This window comes from Bubalus kerabau, chromosome 2 (assembly GCF_029407905.1).
Source record: "Bubalus kerabau isolate K-KA32 ecotype Philippines breed swamp buffalo chromosome 2, PCC_UOA_SB_1v2, whole genome shotgun sequence".
In the NCBI taxonomy this organism is placed as follows: Eukaryota; Metazoa; Chordata; class Mammalia; order Artiodactyla; family Bovidae; genus Bubalus; species Bubalus kerabau.
Window position 1 is genome coordinate 173495508 of NC_073625.1, and position 6000 is coordinate 173501507.

Here is a 6000-nt window from a genome sequence, read left to right on the forward strand (position 1 = left end):
CCATCCAACCATCTCATCCTCTGTCACACTCTTCTCCTTCTGTCTTCAATCTTTCCCAGCATCAGGGTCTTTTCTAATGAGTCCACTCTTTGCATCAGGTGGCCAAAGTATTGGAGCTTCAGCTTCAGCATCAGTCTTTCCAATAAGTATTCAGAATTGATTTCCTTTAAGTTTGACTGGTTTGATCTGCTTGATGTGCACGGGACTCTCAAAAGTCTTCTCCAGCACCACAGTTTGAAAGCATCAATTCTTCGGCATTCAGCCTTCTTTATGGTCAGACTCTCACATCTGTACATGACTAGCCTTGTCTGTTTGGATTTTGTCGGCCAAGTAATGTCTGCTTTTTAACCCACTGTCTAGGTTTGTCATAGCTTTCCTGCCAAGAAGCAATCATCTTCTAATTTCATGGCTGTGGTCACCATCTGCAGTGATTTCAAAGCCTAAGAGGAGGAAATCTGTCTCTGCTTCCACCTTTTCCCCTTTTATTTGCCATGAAGTGATGAGACTGGGTGCCATGATCTTAGTTTTTTTAATATCAAAATTTAAGTTGATTTTTTTCACTCTACTCTTTCACCCTCATCAAGAGGCTCTTTAGTTTCTCTTTTGCTATTGGAGTGGTTTCATCTCATACCTGAGGTTGTTTTTATTTCTCTAGACAATCTTGATTCAAGCTTGTAACTAGGGGAGGGAATGGCAAACCACTCCAGTATACTTACCATGAGAACCCCACTATACAGTACTACTGTTCACAATATCAAGTATTTCTCATGAGCCTCTTCTGGGTATATACACATATATTCAATAAATATTCTACTTAGACCCTCTTAAATCTTGAGTTTTTCACTTACTATTTCAGTATGAGTATTTCCTTCTGTCATTTCTATAAGTGTGTGGCCCAGCTTAGCAATTACCTAGGTGATTGGCTGGTAAGTTAATGAATATTTATTGGAGGTTTCCGGAGTGGATACTCCACGGATGCTAGATTTTCTCATCTTGTCTGGTTGTGATTCTCCTGGAAATGGAAGGTGGGGATGGGGGGTGAGCAGGTGAGAGTAGGGGCCTGAGGGTCCTGCCGTCTGGAGAAGTGGTGAGGGGAGAAGAGCCCCTGCCCTGAGTTCTGAGTGCCCTGCCCGCCCAGCTCCAACAGCGGCTGGCTCCCAGAGGGGCAACTACCTGGGAGGCCTGGAGGGGCTGCCTTTTGCTGCCTTTTTCAAAACCGCTGATGCACACAACAGTTTCGAAAGATCCCGGAAAGAATTCCCACTACCCACCGATGCCGGAAATCCCTACCCTGGAGATGTTTGGGTGGGGAGGCCTATGTCCCTGGGGCGGGGGAGGCGCAAACCAAGCAAGACCTCCACCGAGCCCAGGTCCCAGCGTGTCCGGAGCACCCAATCACGGTTCGGAGTGCCGGTGCAACCTCGCCCTCACCCCGCACGCGCTCCTGGCACCTGGCCAGCGCCCCGCACTCACTCATGAGCCGGGTCCTTGCCTCCTCCACCGCCGCCGGGTGGCTTCCCGCGTCCGGTGTGCACCTTGGAGACGGCTGCCAGGGGGCGGTAGCGGCTAGGGGCGGAGGCCGGAGGAAGTCGGTGACCCGCGGTGGGCAGAGCGCCAGGAGGAGAGGAGGAACAGCAGGAGGAGGGAAAGAGGAGCAGCAGGAAATAGCGTTCCAGGGTTCGCGGGGGCTCTGCCTGGGACCGGGAGAACTCCAGGTGCCCTTGCTGCGGATCTGGGTCCTGGCAGCTGATGGGGCTGCAAGGGACGAGGTCTAGGAGGGGACAGAGCTAGGGACCCGTGTCCCTGGTTATCAATGGGTCATTGGGAGCGAGGAGCAGAGGTCTCCAAAGAGTAGATGCCTCGGCCTATTTCCCGCCCACGCGACGTCAGCTGTGGACCGCACCGGAGCCTCTAACTGGGTTTTTCAAAGAAACCGAGGTTATAAATGGTGGTTACAGCCCACAGCAATAAGCAGAAACCAAGGTGAGAGGACTCACCTGCGCTCTAGCGAGGTTTCCTTTTGCGACTTTTTGTCTCCCCACTCCCAAGAGAAAGGGGGCGCCAGGATAAAGGAGGCCGTTCAGGGGCTGGGCCTGGGAGTTTTTCTGGGGAAAATGGAGAACAGAGGTGCAAAGCAGTTGGAGCTTTGGGAAGAAGTGGTTGGGGGAGGAAAAGGGATTTTTTTTTAGATTTTTTTTTTTTCTTTTTGGTCGTGCTGTATGACTTGCGGTATCTTCCCCTACCAGGGATTGAACCCATGTTCTCTGCAGTAGAAGCATGGAATCCTAACCACTGAACTGCCAGGAAAGTCCCTGAAAAGAGATTTTTAAGAAATCTTGCTGTGGGCAGTGGCTTTGGGGCTTGCAAATTTAAGGCCCCCAAAGATATCTATGCCCCAGTCCTGGAAACCTATGAATATGGTACCTTAAATGGCATAAGAGACTTTGTAGATGTGATTAAAGTTATAAACCTTGAGATGGGACTGCTATCCTTGATTCCCTGGGTGGGGCCAATCTAAGTCTGAGAACTTGAAGTAGGGAAACTTTTGCTGCTGTGCTAGAGATGAGTGATGAAAAGGAAGGTCAGAGAGATGTAATGAGAAGCACTCAACTGGCTGTTGCGGGCTTTAAAGATGGCAAAAGAGCCAAGGAATGTGGGCAGTTTCTAGGGGCTCAAAAGAAGTGGAAATGAATTCTCTCAAACCCACATAAAAGAACTCAGCTGTCCTGACACCTCGCTTCTAGTCCAGTGATACCCATCTGGGACTTTGACCTCCAGAACTATCAGATAATAAGTTATTTGTATCTATCTATCTGTTTATCTGTGTCTCTCATGTAGGGTATAGAATAGGCTCTTAGTAAATGTTTAATGAAACAATGAATAATGAAATAAATTGGATTAAACAAATTCATAGTAAACTGCAAGTGGAAAATAGTCCCACAACTCCTCCACACTGGCTATTTTTAAGTGTATATTTTAAACCCAAATGGATCTAAGTAGGCCCAAAGTAAACTGAAGCTGTGGGGAAGGTCAAGAAGGGCAGGGAGGGATCCTGTTTGGACAAATTGGACTGTCCAGTGAGCTGCCCCCTAAAAGTTGTCACCCCTAGGTCATTTCTGCTTTGTGCAGCCTCTTCCTTTCCTCTGCTGGGCCCTAGTCCAGGCTTCCTACAATGTAACCAGAAGGACAGTGAGAGGAGTCTGGAGTGGGATGAGAGAGTGCACTTACATTTTATAGACCAGGACTCAAAAGCAGATGCTTAAGAAACAGAGAATGATCAGGAAGGTCAGAGCCCCTGAGGACAGGACAGAGCAAAGTCAGAAACTAGACAGGCCATCAGAGAGGAGATGAGGATCCCTCTGCACAGTGGGCAGGTTTGTAAAGAAAATGTACACTAGGATTAGGATCAGCTGCAAGTGTCAGAAACCCATTAACACTGGTTGGAAAAATATAGAAGTTAATTTCCCTTTCATGTTAATGAAACTCCAGAGTTGCTATCAAAGGCCCAAGATCATGAAGAATCAAGGCTCCTTCTACTTTATTACTCTGCCATCTTCAGTGTGACTTTCACACATGGCCCCAAATGGGTGCTGAGCTCCAGCCAATTGTGTTCCTATTTCAGATATAAGGAAGGAAAACTGGATAAAGAAGGACACTTTCTCTCCCTTTAAGGACATTTCCCACAAATCGAGTGTAATACCTTTGCTTCTATTCCACTAACCAGACCTATGGACATGATCATGTGCTGTGGTGTGCTCAGTCGCTTCAGTCGTGTCCAACTCTTTGTGACCCTATGGACTATAGCCCACCAGGCTCATACCTAGGGCAAAGGAGGCTGGGAAAGATGGTCTTTGTTCCAGGCAGACATGAGCCCAGTGAAAAACGAGAACTTCTGTTATTTACAGAAGAAGGGGAAAATGGATATTGGGGGATAACTAGCAACCTGAGTCACAGCAGCTATTAGCTGCCAGGACCACAAGGATGGCTGGGGCAGTGGGAGTGATGGGCACTAGTTTGAGAATATTATATGGATTTCTTGTACATCCAGCATCTGTGAGTCAGGGCAGTCCAGAGCTCATTTCACAGTTGTTAACATTTTAGGGAGTGACTCACCAGGGCTGAATTACAGGACATGCTAAACATGTGTTTTGAGCTCCTGCAAAGCTGGGAGACAACAACAGAAAATGCAAGGACAGAATTTGATATTTCATGTTTTAAGAAAAACCCTAGCAAAATAGTTTTGGGAAAAGTCAGAACTTTGTTGAACTTCTTTATCTTTCTTTTGCAGTGTAATGTTTTGGTTTTCTATTTATGCATAGGAAGAGGGTAGATGTTCATGATCTTTTTGGTTCTCAGAGCCTTGATCAGACCTTAAGAATCAACACTGAGGGACTTCCCTGGTGGTCCAATAGCTAAGACTCCGTGGTCCCAAGGTAGGGGGCCCTGGTTCAATCCCTGGTCAGGGAACTGATCCCATATGCCATAACTAAAGATCACATGTGTCGCAACTAAAAAAAGATCTTGCAGCCAAATAAATAAAAGCAAATAAATACTAAAAGCCCAAAAAACTACAAAAAAGAATCACCCCATAATCATGATTTGCTCCCCATTGACTCTAGCAACTGGAGTCTTAGAAGGGCTTTGAGATGAATTTGCCTTTTTGGGGAGAGAGGCTGTTCTGCCATAGAGGAGGAAACCCAGGAGACCTGATGAAGGAAAAGAAAAAGAAAGGAAAAGGAGAAAGAAAGAGGGAGAGTGAGCAGAGGAAGGAAGAGATGCAAAGGACGGTGTGAGGTGAGAGGGGGCAGAACAGCTCAGGGGCAGTCCACCCCAGAGGAAGTGGTTTATAAGTGACTCCACAACTATATCTACTCCTCCCTTCAAAAGGCAGAACCTAATCACTCTTTCCTTGAGTATGAGTTGGATTAGTGACTCAGCTTCTAACAAATAAACTATGACGGAAGCGATGGTGTGCGACCAGGTCATAAAGGGCATCATGATGCCCTCCCTGTCTCTTCCTTGTCTTCTCTGGGAGAAGCCAGTTACCACTTGGTAAGGTCACCCAAGCAGCCCTGGGAAAGGCCTCCAACCTAGGGCTGTGTGGATGAGATGTCCTGAAAGTGGATCCTTCAAGCCCATTTAAGCCTTCAAGTCCTGTAGCCTATGAGCAACTCTGAGCCAGAACCACCCAGCTAAGCTCAACTCTCAGAAATTGTATGTAATCATAAACATTTGCTGTATTAAGCCATTACATTTTGGAATAATTTCCTCCACCTCCAATATATAACTAACACACCTAAGGACTTCTCAATAAAGGATGGTTTACAGGGTGCATGACTCAGCCACTGGTGAGTGGACAACATCCACTCTCTACTTCCACCTTGCTGACTGAACTCGATTTTGGCCTAGGGGTTAGTAAGCCAGGCAACTCTTCTTTTCTCAGCTATTTGTAAGGCCTCCTCAGACAACCATTTTGCCTTTTTGAATTTCTTTTTCTTGGGGATGGTCTTGATCCCTGTCTCCTATACAGTGTCATGAACCTCCATCCATAGTTCTTCAGGCACTCTATTAGATCTAATCCGTTGAATCTATTAGTCACTTCCACTGTATAATCATAAGGGACTTGATTTAGGTCATACCTGAATGGTCTAGTGGTTTTCCCTACTTTCTTCAATTTAAGTCTGAATTTGGCAATAAGGAGTTCATGATCTGAGCCACAGTTAGCTCCCAGTCTTATTTTTGCTGACTGTATAGAGCTTCTCCATCTTTGGCTGCAAAGAATATAAACAATCTGATTTCACTATTGACCATCTGATGAAGTCCATGTGTAGAGTCATCTCTTGTGTTGTTGGAGGAGGGTGCTTGCTATGACCAGTGAGTTCTCTTGGCAAAACTCTGTTAGCCTTTGCTTCATTCTGTATTCCAAGGCCAAATTTGCCTGTTATTTCAGGTATGTCTTGACTTCCTACTTTTGCATTCCAGTCTCCTCTGATGAAAAGG

At 46.3% G+C, this 6000-nt stretch overlaps 1 protein-coding gene across 2 annotated transcripts in view; it reads right to left on the bottom strand.

Annotated features, from left to right (window-relative positions):
- Nucleotides 1–1573, bottom strand: part of LOC129644103 (uncharacterized) — a 32390-nt gene extending 30817 nt beyond the window's left edge. For both annotated transcript variants that reach the window (XR_008710740.1, XM_055569492.1), the window contains exons 1-2: nt 1474–1573; nt 912–1012 (exon numbers count right to left, since the gene is read on the bottom strand). The gene's annotated coding sequence lies outside the window, so the exon portion shown is untranslated. The remainder of the gene's footprint in view (nt 1–911; nt 1013–1473) is intronic.
- Nucleotides 1574–6000: the final 4427 nt, after the last annotated feature.